Source organism: Lissotriton vulgaris, chromosome 11 (assembly GCF_964263255.1).
Source record: "Lissotriton vulgaris chromosome 11, aLisVul1.2, whole genome shotgun sequence".
Classification (NCBI taxonomy): Eukaryota; Metazoa; Chordata; class Amphibia; order Caudata; family Salamandridae; genus Lissotriton; species Lissotriton vulgaris.
This window is the reverse complement of record NC_141699.1, coordinates 393306642-393319079: the sequence shown is the minus strand read 5'-3', so window position 1 is coordinate 393319079 and position 12438 is coordinate 393306642. Positions and strand designations below refer to the sequence as shown.

Genomic DNA, 12438 nt, shown 5'->3' with positions numbered 1-12438 from the left:
GCGCCCGCAGGGGATGCCGGGAGTAGTAGTTCTCCCTCCGCGCAGCGGCCACCTGGTGTTCCTCGGCGGCGGCGGGAGGGAGGGCAGGCGGTCAATGGGGAACTCGCAAACCGCCCCACTGGGTTTGCTGGCGAGGGACAAGGTGCTCCTGGCAGGTAAGGGTGGCGCTGGCAGTCAAGCGCAGGGAAGCCCCTGTTGGGGGGGGGGTGGGGGGGGGATGAGAAAGGGCTTCCTTCAAGAGTGGAGGAAAGTGACCTCAGACAATTGGATATTAAACATCATACAATTTGCATACTGCATGGACCTGATAGACTTGTTAAGAAACAGGAGGTCCCACTGGTACCCCCTCACTACATCACCAATCTCTCTCACAGGTAACACCTGTTGGGGGGAGGGGGGGATGAGAAAGGGCTTCCTTCAAGAGTGGAGGAAAGTGACCTCAGACAATTGGATATTAAACATCATACAATTTGCATACTGCATGGACCTGATAGACACCACCAGCAAGGAGACCAGAGAAAGTGATCCAAACAGAAGAGGAAACATCCTGTCTACTGAAAGAAGTAGAGGAATTGCTGAGAAAAAAGGCAATAGAAAAAGTGCCAGAGAACGAGATCAATAAGGGAAACTACTCAACATATTTCCTAATTCCAAAGCAGGACAGAACCCTACGTCTTATAATGGACCTCCATTTTATAAACGAGTTCATAAAAACCCATAATTCAAAATGACATCACTGTAAGGTGTCATACCTCAGCTACAACAAAGAGACTGTATGGCCACAATAGATCTCAAAGATGCTTACTTACACATCCCATTGATTCACAGACACAAAAAATATTTGCTTTTTGTGGTGAACAAAACACACTATTTATAAAGTTTTGTGTAGTGCGAACGTGACCCTAGTGGGTATCAGACTGCTTTACATGAGGAGAATATGATTAACAATTGGTCTGGTCAACAGGCAAACATATGCGTGAGAGCCGAACATGTCATAGCTAAAAAGAAAAAAAAAGTAGGTTAACAGGTATTGGACTGGTATAGAGCCAGTTCTATGAAGGACTGTCTACATAGGAGTTTGCTATCAATACAATATCAGTGTCACCGATATATTGACTTAGGGTAAGAACTTAGTCAGAAGATGAGATTTGGCTTCTTTTTTGAAGGTGGAGGCGGAGGAAATTAGGTGAAGGTCCGGTGGTAAAGAGTTCCATATCTTGGGTGCGATAGCCGAGAATGCTCTAGCCCCAGTTTTCTTTTTGTGGGTTCGTTGGTTTTCAGAAACAAGGTGAGCGCACTTCGTGAGGGTCTGCTGCCCCCTGATATTTCTCACTTTTGGGCCAGGTAACCGGGGGTGTTGAAGTGTAACGCTTTGTGCATCATGCAAGCAATTTTCAGTTGTATTCTTGCTTCCTATGGTAGCCATTTTAAGGTTTTTAGGACTGGAGAGATGTGTTCATTTCTTTTAGTTCTGAGGACAAGTCTTGCTGCTGCATTGAGGGAGGCTCTTAGAGGGGCCCGTTTGTATCTAGGTAGGCCACAAAGTGTGGCACTACCATAATCCAGTCTGGATAATACTAGGGCTTGGACCACTTGTTTTAGATCTTCGTGTGGTAGGTAGGGTTTAAGTTTCCGTAGGATGCTCAGTTGGCAGTTTGCTCCTTTGGTGGCTGCATTGGTGTGATCCTGCATATTTAGGCAGAGTCTATGATGTGGCGCGAGCATTTGAGGGATGCAAGATGTTTCAGCCACAGATCAATCTTGGGGTTGTTATTCGGCAGAGAAATTAGAAGAAATTCAGTTTTATCAGCGCTGAGATTGAGGCGGTTAACCGTGAGCCCGAGGTGTGTATTTTGTAGAATGGAATTGAGGGATATAATGTCATCTGGAGAGGCGATATTTAGATATAGCTGACTATCATCCGCGTACATATGGTAGTGGATGTTAGCAGATTTTAGGAGGTTTGCTAGTGGTTCCAGGAATAGGTTAAAGTGAATGGGGGAGAGAGAGGATCCTTGAGGAATGCCAAGAGTTATCACGTTTGACTTTGAGAGAGATTGATTCGTTTTGACTCTTAAGGATCGGTTCTGGGTGAATACGACCCCTGATAAGCCCATCCTTTGTTCCAGTAGTTTCAGTAGGTTGTCGTGTTTAACGGTGTCAAATGCAGCCGATAAATCAAGCAATATTAGAAGGCATGATTTTTTATGATCTAGCATTTTTAGCATGTCATCTACAATATGAGTAAGGGCAGAATCTGTGCTGTGAGCATGATGGAAGAATGATTGGTGTTGATCGAGTAGTTGAACGTTTTCTATGTGCTTGAGTTATTTCTGAACACATTTTTCTAAGAGCTTAGCTAGTGTGGGGATGTTGGACATGGGCCGGAAGTTGTTAAGATCAGAGCAGTCTACCATAGTTTTTTTTTTAGGATGGGTGTTACTTGACCGATTTTTAAGCAGTCAGGGATAGTACCTTGACATAGTTTACAATCTTTGACCATAGTGGGAGAATACAGGTTTTGATCTCTTTGAATATGCTGGGAGGTAGACGGTCCGTGAAGTGGTTGGATGGGTTGAAAGAAGCGAGAATGTTTTACATTTCCTGTTAGCTGATTGGGGAGACGGTGTTCCAAGTGCCATTGTTTTTGGAGGGGGGCCAGGGTGGTTCCTTCCCTTCCGTACATTGGGAGGTGTATAAAAAGCTGACTGGGGCAGCTGGTAGCAGTTCCTTCGCTCGTTGAAGTTCTTTCTCTATCTTTGTTGTTTTATCCTTGAAGAAAGAGGGCAGTTCTTCGCAATTGGCAATTAATTTTCAAAGTTCTGGCCCGTCAAAATAAAATCTGCACCAAGGGTGTTTACAAAGTGCCTCGCAGCAGTGGCAACGCGCTTAAGAAGGAAGGGGATACACGTATATCCTTATTCAGATGACTGGCTGGTGAAAGACAACTCTTAAAACAAATGCAAGAGACATATGCAAAAGTTCAACACTTCTCAGTCTAGGGTTTTCAATAAACAGAAAAGTCATTGCAACAACCAGAACAGGAAAAAATATTTTTGGGAGCGGGAATCAACTCATCAGAAGCAGACATATCCTTGTGAGAAAAAGAGAGTATGACTACTTCTAGAAACTCGCCTCTACAAGAAGGGGCAGTCACTGATAGTGCGGAAACAACTGGGGTAGTTGGCCTCTTGCCTCACTCTAATACCATATGCACTGCTATATATGATACCAATTCAAGAATAGGTTCAAAGTAAATAGTCACAAGCCGCAGGGAGTTGGGAAGTTCTAGTAATTGTCATACAAAGAGTACAGGGGATGGAGTGGTAGAAGACATTTAACAGCTGGAAGATCATTTATACACCCAACTCCCACAGTAACTATTACTAAAGAATCATCACATATGGGTTGTGGAGGTCATGTGGACAGAATCAAGGTCAGAGGAATTCGAAGGAACAAGAAGCAGTACAATATATTAATGTTGCGCTAAAAAACAGTGGGGCATATTATCAAGGGGGTTTATCTCCGCTTTTTTGGCGTTAAAAGGCAAGAAAGCGGAGATAAAATTATCTCCCTATTACCTAGCTGTCGCTAACACCAGTAGGAGATAGCGACCATCTTGGGCCCCGCTTTGCATGTCAGTGATATTTATCACTAATGACATGCAAAGTGGGCGTGCCAAGATGTTAGCGAATGGAAACAGTCGCTAACATCGCTTATTACCAACTTTTGGAGATATTCGCGCTAAGCGCGAATATCTCCAAAAGCTAACACCTGCTCCTGAGCAGTTCTTAGCCATGTTATCCAATGGTAGGTGGATAACATGGCTGAGAGTATTAGCTCGGTAATGCATGAATATCGCTGACTTTTCTGCGATATTCATGCATTTCGGCCTAGTTTTATCGCTTAGGAGATATACCTTGATAATAGCAAGGTTCCTAAGTGATAAAAATCGCCGCAGCTCGGAGATAAAAATATCGCCGCTAAACCAACATAGCGATAATTATCGCTAGTTGTTGGTAATATGCCCCAGTGTTCCTAGCCTTAAAAGCCTTTCAGAGAGAACATAGGGGAAAATGTCTGCTGGTTCAAACAGACAATACAATGATAATGTTCTCTCTCAACATGCAAGAAGGAACACAATCCTTTGGTCTAATCAAGTCTAGCTCAGGTAATCTGGAGGTGGGCCTTTGAAAAAACAAATAAACTTAATAGCAATACATCTTCCAGGGAAAGACAATGTCGAAGTAGACATGGTAAGCAGACAAGCATTCAACTCCAACGAGTGGGAACTCAATCAAACAGTACTCAAACAGATATTGAGGCAATCAAGAACACCCCAGAAATAGATCTATTAGCAACTCCCGAGAATACAAAATGCCAATTCTTTGCTTCAAGACAACCACACCACCACTTCCTAAGGAATGCTCTATTGATAGAATAGTCAGGGACATTTGCTTATGCTTTTACCCCCTTTTACCTAATAGAATTTGCGCAGAAGAACATACAGAGATTACTGAGGCAACAAAATCTGATAACTATGCAAGGGGGAGAGTTCTCCATGAAGAACTAGAAACGTTGAGTTTAGCAGCAAGGCTCCTGAGACTTAGAGTTCGGACATCTAGGTCTACCAAAAAGCACAATGGCAATTCTCAGAGAAGCAAGAAGACCAATAACAAGAAAGTGCTAGAAATCTAAATGGGAAAGATACTCAAGGTGGTGCTAAAAACTAGGCCTATTCAAGGACAATACTAAGTGCACAACAGTCCTAAAATACCTCACATACCTACTAGATTGCAAACTAATGTATGCCTCACTAAAGTTACATTTAGCAGCGATACTGGCCTACACAAGAGGTCATATCGGTAGGAGTTTCTTAAAACACCTGTAATAAAGAGATTTCTAGAGAGAGATATCAGCTAGCACCACCTAGAAGGGTGCCAGTCCGTATATGGAATTTAACTCTGGTATTACCACAGCTAATGAGGAAACCCTTTTAACCTTTACACAAGGCCTCTCTAAAAGTGATCACTTTGAAGATGGCATTCCTTATTGCATTGACATCTCTTTATAGAGAACGTGAACTACAGGCACTCACAATCCAAGAGACATACTTGCAAATACACAGGGACACAATAGTCACAAGTACAGATCCACAGTTCACACCCAAGGTAATCTCGCATTTCTACCTAAATGAATGAATTCACATACCAAGTTTTTTCCAAGAAAGAACGTTATTCACACTAGAAGCTAGAAGAACGATCATGTACCATATGGAGAAAACAAAAAACCAATCAGAAAAGCGAAGCAACTATTTGTCTCATTCATAGAAAATATCATGGGGAAACCAGTGACAAAAAGTTCAATCACCATATGGATTACACTAACAATCTAAATGTGTCACACAGTTGTGAATATACAACTACAAACCAAATTCACACTGTACTTGCAAAAAAAGGAGCAACAATAGCCTCCCTAGCAAATCTAATATTGCAGGATATTTGCATGGCAGCTACTTGTTCCTCATTGCACACATTCATTAAATGTTATTGTATAGACATTCAAATGAACAAGGAAGCTCAAGTGGGACAAAAGGTATTTACAAACTCAAGTTCATCTTCTACCCATCTCCACAAGAATTAAAAAAAAAAAACACTACAAAAATCAATGCACAGCATGTAAATCCAGAAAAGATTCAAGCTACAAAACAACATTTTTTCTTACCTGTAGAAGTAGTTTTGCAGCTTGAAGAATTTTCTGGATTCACAGGCAACTCACCCACCTCCCTGAGAGATGGGGGAGCAAGGAAAAAAGAAGAATCTAAAGATTGTGACAACATGTGGAAGGTTCCAGTGAGGGCGTATGACATCAGAAGAGGCTGGATTAGACACCAAATGGTTGGACAGTAGAAGCCCAACAACAACAAAGAGAAGAAGGACTATTAGTACACTGGAGAATTCTGGACCCAACTACTAGATGGTGAAATAATGCACAGCATGTGAATCCAGAAAGCTCCTAAAGCTGCAAAACTATTCCTACAGGTAAGAAACCATTTCTATTCCGTATGTTCATTCCTTCATGAACAATAAAAATCAGCTATAGTCAAAGTGATCACCTTTTGTTAAACTTTGCATCAATTGGAATTTCCTGAATTTAATTTAGAACTGCCCATTGTACACTGTAATGAAGGTTGCCTCAAATAGGTAATAGCAACCACATTATTTTTAAGTCGCTTTCAAGGTGATTTTGCAATAGGTCTGCACATTACCATCTGTGAAACTGTGCAAGACTTTACAGTAGCACTTCTCTTTTTCAAATGGATCCATGTTAGGAAGTGGTCTCCATTTCCCAATTTTTCATACCCAGCAGTATGATCATGACAAAACTACACATTTTGATATTACCTGGATTGGAAAATTATTTTGCGGACTACTAGCTTTTACAAGGATTTGGCACAACTGAAACCTTACATTTTAAAAGCCTTTCAAGATATCTGTGTAAGTATGTGTAGTGATGTATTTATTTATAGTGCATACACTTAGCTATGTAGTAAAGGAGTATTGTACAAAGGTGGGGAAACGGAGGACTCAGAGAAGGTCTGGAAGAGAATATAGACTGCATAAGAGAATTGCAGAAGGTGTATATTATTCAGAGGGTTAAACATGAAGAAGTTGTTACTTGAAGAGTCTTTATTTCCTTGCTAAAGAAACGAAGTGGAGGAAGTTTACAGGATCTGGCTAGGGAGTTCCAGGTGCTATGAGCACAGCAAAAGAAGGCTTAGCATCTGGTCTTTTGCTTTTGGCAATTTAATGTCTTGAGGTTACCAAGCTCACCAGAGATGTTGACCGTTTCACCTCTTGGGTGACTGCTTGTCATACTTATAGAGACCCATTGTCATTGTGGCAGCTGGATGAAGGGTGCTATTTAGCAGTGTTAGATGTAAGATGAAATGTCGACGAGCAGGAACTTGATTCTGTCAAGATGAACTAGTGCCAGGGTTTGTATGGCTATTATGAAGTCTGTTCAGGGAGAAAAGTTCGAGTTTGCGAAGCATGATGAGTTGGTGCCAGGGAGTTTGTAGCTTATAATCCAACAGCAATGGTGGTGTTCATGTTGAATGCTAGGGTTTTAGCAAACTTGACCAGCTGTAGGGTGAAGCCACCAGGGTTCACTGCTGAGTGCACTGTCTGCACAAATTCCTGTCGGTTGTTGCTCCTGAGTAGCACAGGTTAGGTCTTCAAAGAGTTGACCTTACAAGTACCACTAAGGCATCCACAGACGTTTTAATTTAGATAAGTTGGGATCGATTGTCCGGGTAGAATGCGAAAACCACTAAAGAACAAAGATGTTAATGACGAACAGCGTTGAAAGACCACAGATATCTAGCAAGATATCTCTAGGCATGTTAATACAAATATCCCATAGTTCATTGCTATTCGTAAACATACATGACTTTCCCTCTGCTAATCGAAACATATGTTGCAACCAGCAGTGAAAAATGTTTTTGACACGTAGCCAGTTTCAGGACACATTTGTGCTGTAGGCCATTTATGGTTGCAAAAATTTGATTATTGTTTTCCAAAAGTTGTTTGTCCAGCTCCTCAACTGAAACATTTTCACATCATCATCATGTCGGGTTGCATCTTTTCATGCAAGCTTAAAATCATCCCTATGTGTGCCACTGTGGTCAGCCCAAAACCCCAAACTGAATTGGCAAGCCTTGCTCATCATTTACGTCTATCTAGGCTTCTTATTCCCAATAGGAGGACATTCAGTTACAAGGCACATTTTACTTTCAAAACCTCAACCTAATGGGGGCCAAAGTCTTTACTACTAAACTGTGCTTGTTTTTATTTTAGATGTTTTCCGAAGCATGGTCTAGATAAGTGTGGTGTGAGTATTTTAATGATCATTTAGTAGTAACACAGATAATTATTTCCTTGCAGGTAGTGAAAGTACTTGAAAATGAACATTATATAATTGTAGGAGGGTACAGAGATCAAGTACCTCAAAAATATATAGATGAGGAAGGACAGATGAATGTCAATAAAAATGATAAGTAATAAAATAAGGGGTATTAAGCATAGGATTATATTGATAACTCAAATTGAGTCATGGTTTGGAGAAGGATAAGGATGAGAGGATTGATCTTCTAGGTTCCTCTCATCAGATACCCCTGATCTTACCTATATGATTGAGAGAGATATATCAAGATCATGATTTGCCCTGTCACCGTCAAAACCTTTAAAGTCCTAAGAATCAAACACAAAGCGTTACACAGAAACAGACCAAGATTCCTACAAAAAAGTAACTGCCTCAAACACTGAGCTTATCAGAGACATCACTACAAAAAATACTCACCTATTACAAAACACAAATAGGAGTGAGGTCTTTCTTAGTATCAGCTGCAGCCTTAGAGAATTATATCTGGCTGATCCAGGAGATTAATGCTCATGTCAGGATTAGTAAAAGCCAAAATATGACTCTTACTTATGTGGCAAGATCCAAAAGATTAAGATTCAGCCTCAGCATTAGAAAATTCAAATCTATGGATCTTCAAACCAAATTTCGGACCTTACACTGACAACAGCCTGCCCAACATTTACAGACACAGACTGAATAATGCATCTATGACTGATGCAAATTTGACACACCTGAACCTTCAGTTATTATCGCTCTCATTAGGTGACTCACTAACCAGCAGCACTGGCCATTGCACTGGCCATTACACTGGCACTCGCACATGCAACAGCATATTAACATTCACTTCTATCCATGCCACTCCCTCACCACTTGCAGGGGTGCTTTTATCAGCACCTTATGTGGCATCCACGCCTGTAGCTGCATTAACACCAACCGATGCGGTGGAACCTGCACCGATACCTGCTCTATTGCATCCATCACCACCACCTGCACAACTGACATCTAGTGGTGGCCATTGATCTTTGAAAGATGCAAATCACACCAATTAGGTGAAGTGTTCAATTAACAACTGCATTGACCACTATTCTTAGTTCTTCAAGGATAGGCAACAGGACAGATGTGTTCATCACCATGGCCTGAATCCCAAATGGACGCCATTGAGAATATTACTAGATATTAGAACATTGGAATGTTGGGAGCTCCATTGCAGACAATGGAGTGCTCCCTGCTGCTACTGCCCGGTAAAGGCCCGCAGAGCAACATTCCAATGTTCTACAAAGGCTTCTCGAAGCTCGAGAGGATTTAAATCCCCTCGAGCTTCGAGAACCCTTTGTTTAATTTGTTAGAACATTCTGCCCTCTAGTGGCAGAATGTTCTAATAGCCTTAAAGCCCTTCGTAGCAGGGCTATACCGGCTATTAAAGTCCCGCTGTCTCGTTAAAGTCCTTCGGCTCGGGCCTTTAACGATTCAGCGGGCCTTTAATAGCCGGTATAGCCTGCTACGGCGGGCTATAAGGCTATATTAGAACATTGGATTGTTGAGAGCTCCATTGAAGACAATGGAGAACTTTGGGCTTATAATGGCTGGTATAAGTCCGAACTCCAACATTCCTATGTTTATCGTCATGCGTCTTACTTTTTAATTGAGACCATTTTACCCTTAGTGGGTGGAATATTCTAATAGCCTTATAGCCCTTATCCCTCGGGCTATACCTTTTGTTAAAGACCTTCATATGTGGCTTAGGCCTATAACTCGGGTTCAGGGCCTTTAACAACCCGCGCAGCTCTTGGCAGCGGGCGATAAGGCTATAATAGAAAATTATGTAACTGAGTTTCAGTCTGAGAGGCATATTTATGAGATCCTTGCGCCGCCGTGGCGTCACTTTTTTAGATGCTCCAGCGGCGCAAACCACAAAATCATATTTATGAGGTCACGCAAAGCCACTTTGCGTGGCTTTGAAAGGCCTCATAGATATGGAGCAGGGCAAAGGCAGCGCAAATCGCTGCGTTGCCTTACTCTGCATAGGGAGGCATTTCATGGGCGTTGCAGCGGGTGTTCCTGCAGAACACCCATGGATTTTGACACTTCCCCTGATTTACAAAACCATGTAAACATGTGGATGCACCAAATCCTTATGCCTCCCCAAGAGAGCCACAAAGAGGGGAAATAACTATTTCTCCTTGTTGTTTCCTCTTTTCATGTGTGTTGTATTCTACAGCACACATGAAAAGAGGAAACATCTTCCCAGGATTTTTTGTTGTGCATGAAGGTGCCTTTTCTTGGCCATCTCCAGTTTTCAAGCTCTCCAGATTAAACACATTTATGGTACCTCATCTTTAGAATGCTTTAACTCATCAATAGAGGACTACTTCCCAGGGTCCAATCTTTCTTGGGGCGCATCTGTAATTTATTTTGGGGGTATTAGCTGAAGTACTCTGTAAGCTAACAGACGTGACTTGCTGTCTTTTGCACTTTTTCTAAAGGTGACTGGATTTCAATAGCTGGCAATTTAAGCTCATCACCAGAGTACTATAAACCAGTTACTGGCACTGAATGTTTTTTAACTCCATTCAAAGTTATTTGAGCTCACCTACAACGGTCTGTACGTTAACATAACATTATTTGTCTCTTGTTCCTTCTGAAGTGTGTTTAAACAAATATGCAGAGCACTATGTACTAAGACCAACATATTGTGAGCTTATTTGCTGTTTTCTGCAGTCTAATTATTGTTATAAACAGCAATGAATTCTAATACCAGATAATAAATCAAGTGTAGATTGTGCATCTTTCAAGTGCCCATTTGATGGCTGCACAAAAGGGCATTGTTGTTTTGGAAGCTGGTGCCAATGTGGTACATTGTCATTGAGTGGTGCAGTTATGCTGTCCTTACTCAATAAGGAACTTTTTGGATTTTGCGACATTTCTTTGTTTTCGAACACCTGCTCAGCATGGTCTTAATATTTTCATCCATCACAGTATGATCCTAGGACACCTAAAGTAATACTGCTGCGGCAATTTAGTCACATAAGTCCACTAAAGCTGCAATTAATCCAAGATAAAAATAATGGCAACAGTGTGTGAGGAATTTGGGAAGACTTCTAAAATAGGTTATAGTGTTGCTGTATGGAAAATACATCAATCTCATGCTGAGGCCTCACCTAACCTAGTAGTGGCAGTATGATAATCCAGTACCTTTCAAAAGCACAAAGTCACACTCTCAATGCACCCAACCACTTAACCATTCAGTCTTTAGTGGATGCTGTACAGGAAAACTCTTAAGGGCCTCGCCTAATCAACAAGAAAATGACACAGCGTGGTGCCGCCAGCCATTTGGCTGCGCCATTTTCAAAGCACAGGGATGCGTCGTAGCATCCCTCTGCTTTTCCCTCTTCGGGCACACAATTGGCTGCCATGCACCAGCGCAGGCACCCTTGCTTCATTTTGCAAGGATGCCTGTGTAGAATTCTACGCCTCCCCACAGGAGAGGCGTAGGTGCAACGAGGAGAAATACTTTAATTTCTCCTCGTTTTTTCCTCCTATGTGTGCTGCATTCTACAGCACGCATAGAAAGAGGTAATTGCTATTAATGATTGTTTAAACACAATCATCAATAGCAATTTCCTCTGTCCACTCAAACAGCTAATAGCATTAAGGGGCAGATTTACAAGCCCCTTGCGCCTCTTTTTTACGCTGCCGTTGCGTCACTTTTGTAATGCAGCGGCGGCGCAAAAGATGCGCCATGCTGCGGGGTATTTACAACGTGACGCATCTGGGAGATGCGTCACGTTGTAAAGCCCTGCTCTAGAAAGAGGCGTTCTTGCGCAGGGGGGGGGGCTGAGGGATCCGCTCCGGCGCAGGAATGCCTCCATAAAGTGGCTGAGTGAAATCTACAAGATTTCACTCAGTCACTTTTGAGCCCATGCTGCGTCAAAACCCTGCACCTGCTTGAAGCAGGGGTAAGGATAGACTCAGCATTGTAAAAATAGGGCCCCCCAGAGCATTGCTGGAGCTGCTTCGCGCTTGCGACGCAACTCCAGCAATGCGCCGCCTTCACGGCACATGGTGGCGGAGGCCTGGTGCGCAATAACTGGCGCACCCCTGCTGATATGCAGGGATGCACCAGTTATTGTAAATCTGCCCCTCTGCGTCTAACGATGGATACTCCACTGGGCTTGGCCAAGACGTGATTGACAAAGTCTCAAGCCAGTGGGTAAAAAAGGCTGCATGAAGAAAGCCCGATGGTTGAAAGAGGAGGACCCAAAACCGACTCTAAGTATGTTGTTGGTAATAGGTCTCTTTTAGACAGCTGCACTGTCAACACCCAGACCAAAAATGATAACCAACATAGTAAGAGCCTTGCCAGAGGTTGTCTCTGCTGGTGTCTCAATGAAAAGAACATCCTTGATTTTAATAAAACAACAGTAAACAAAAACAGGGCAATTAATCTGCCCACGTGATCTAGGTATGTTTTTGTACAGAAGCAGCTACGAAAAAGATTTTCAAGAGGTAAATTTG

At 42.3% G+C, this 12438-nt stretch overlaps 1 protein-coding gene across 1 annotated transcript in view; it reads left to right on the top strand.

Annotated features, from left to right (window-relative positions):
- LOC147679853 (protein transport protein Sec24C-like) overlaps nt 1-12438 on the top strand; it is a 257445-nt gene that overhangs the window by 229388 nt on the left and 15619 nt on the right. The gene's annotated exons all lie outside the window — the stretch shown is intronic.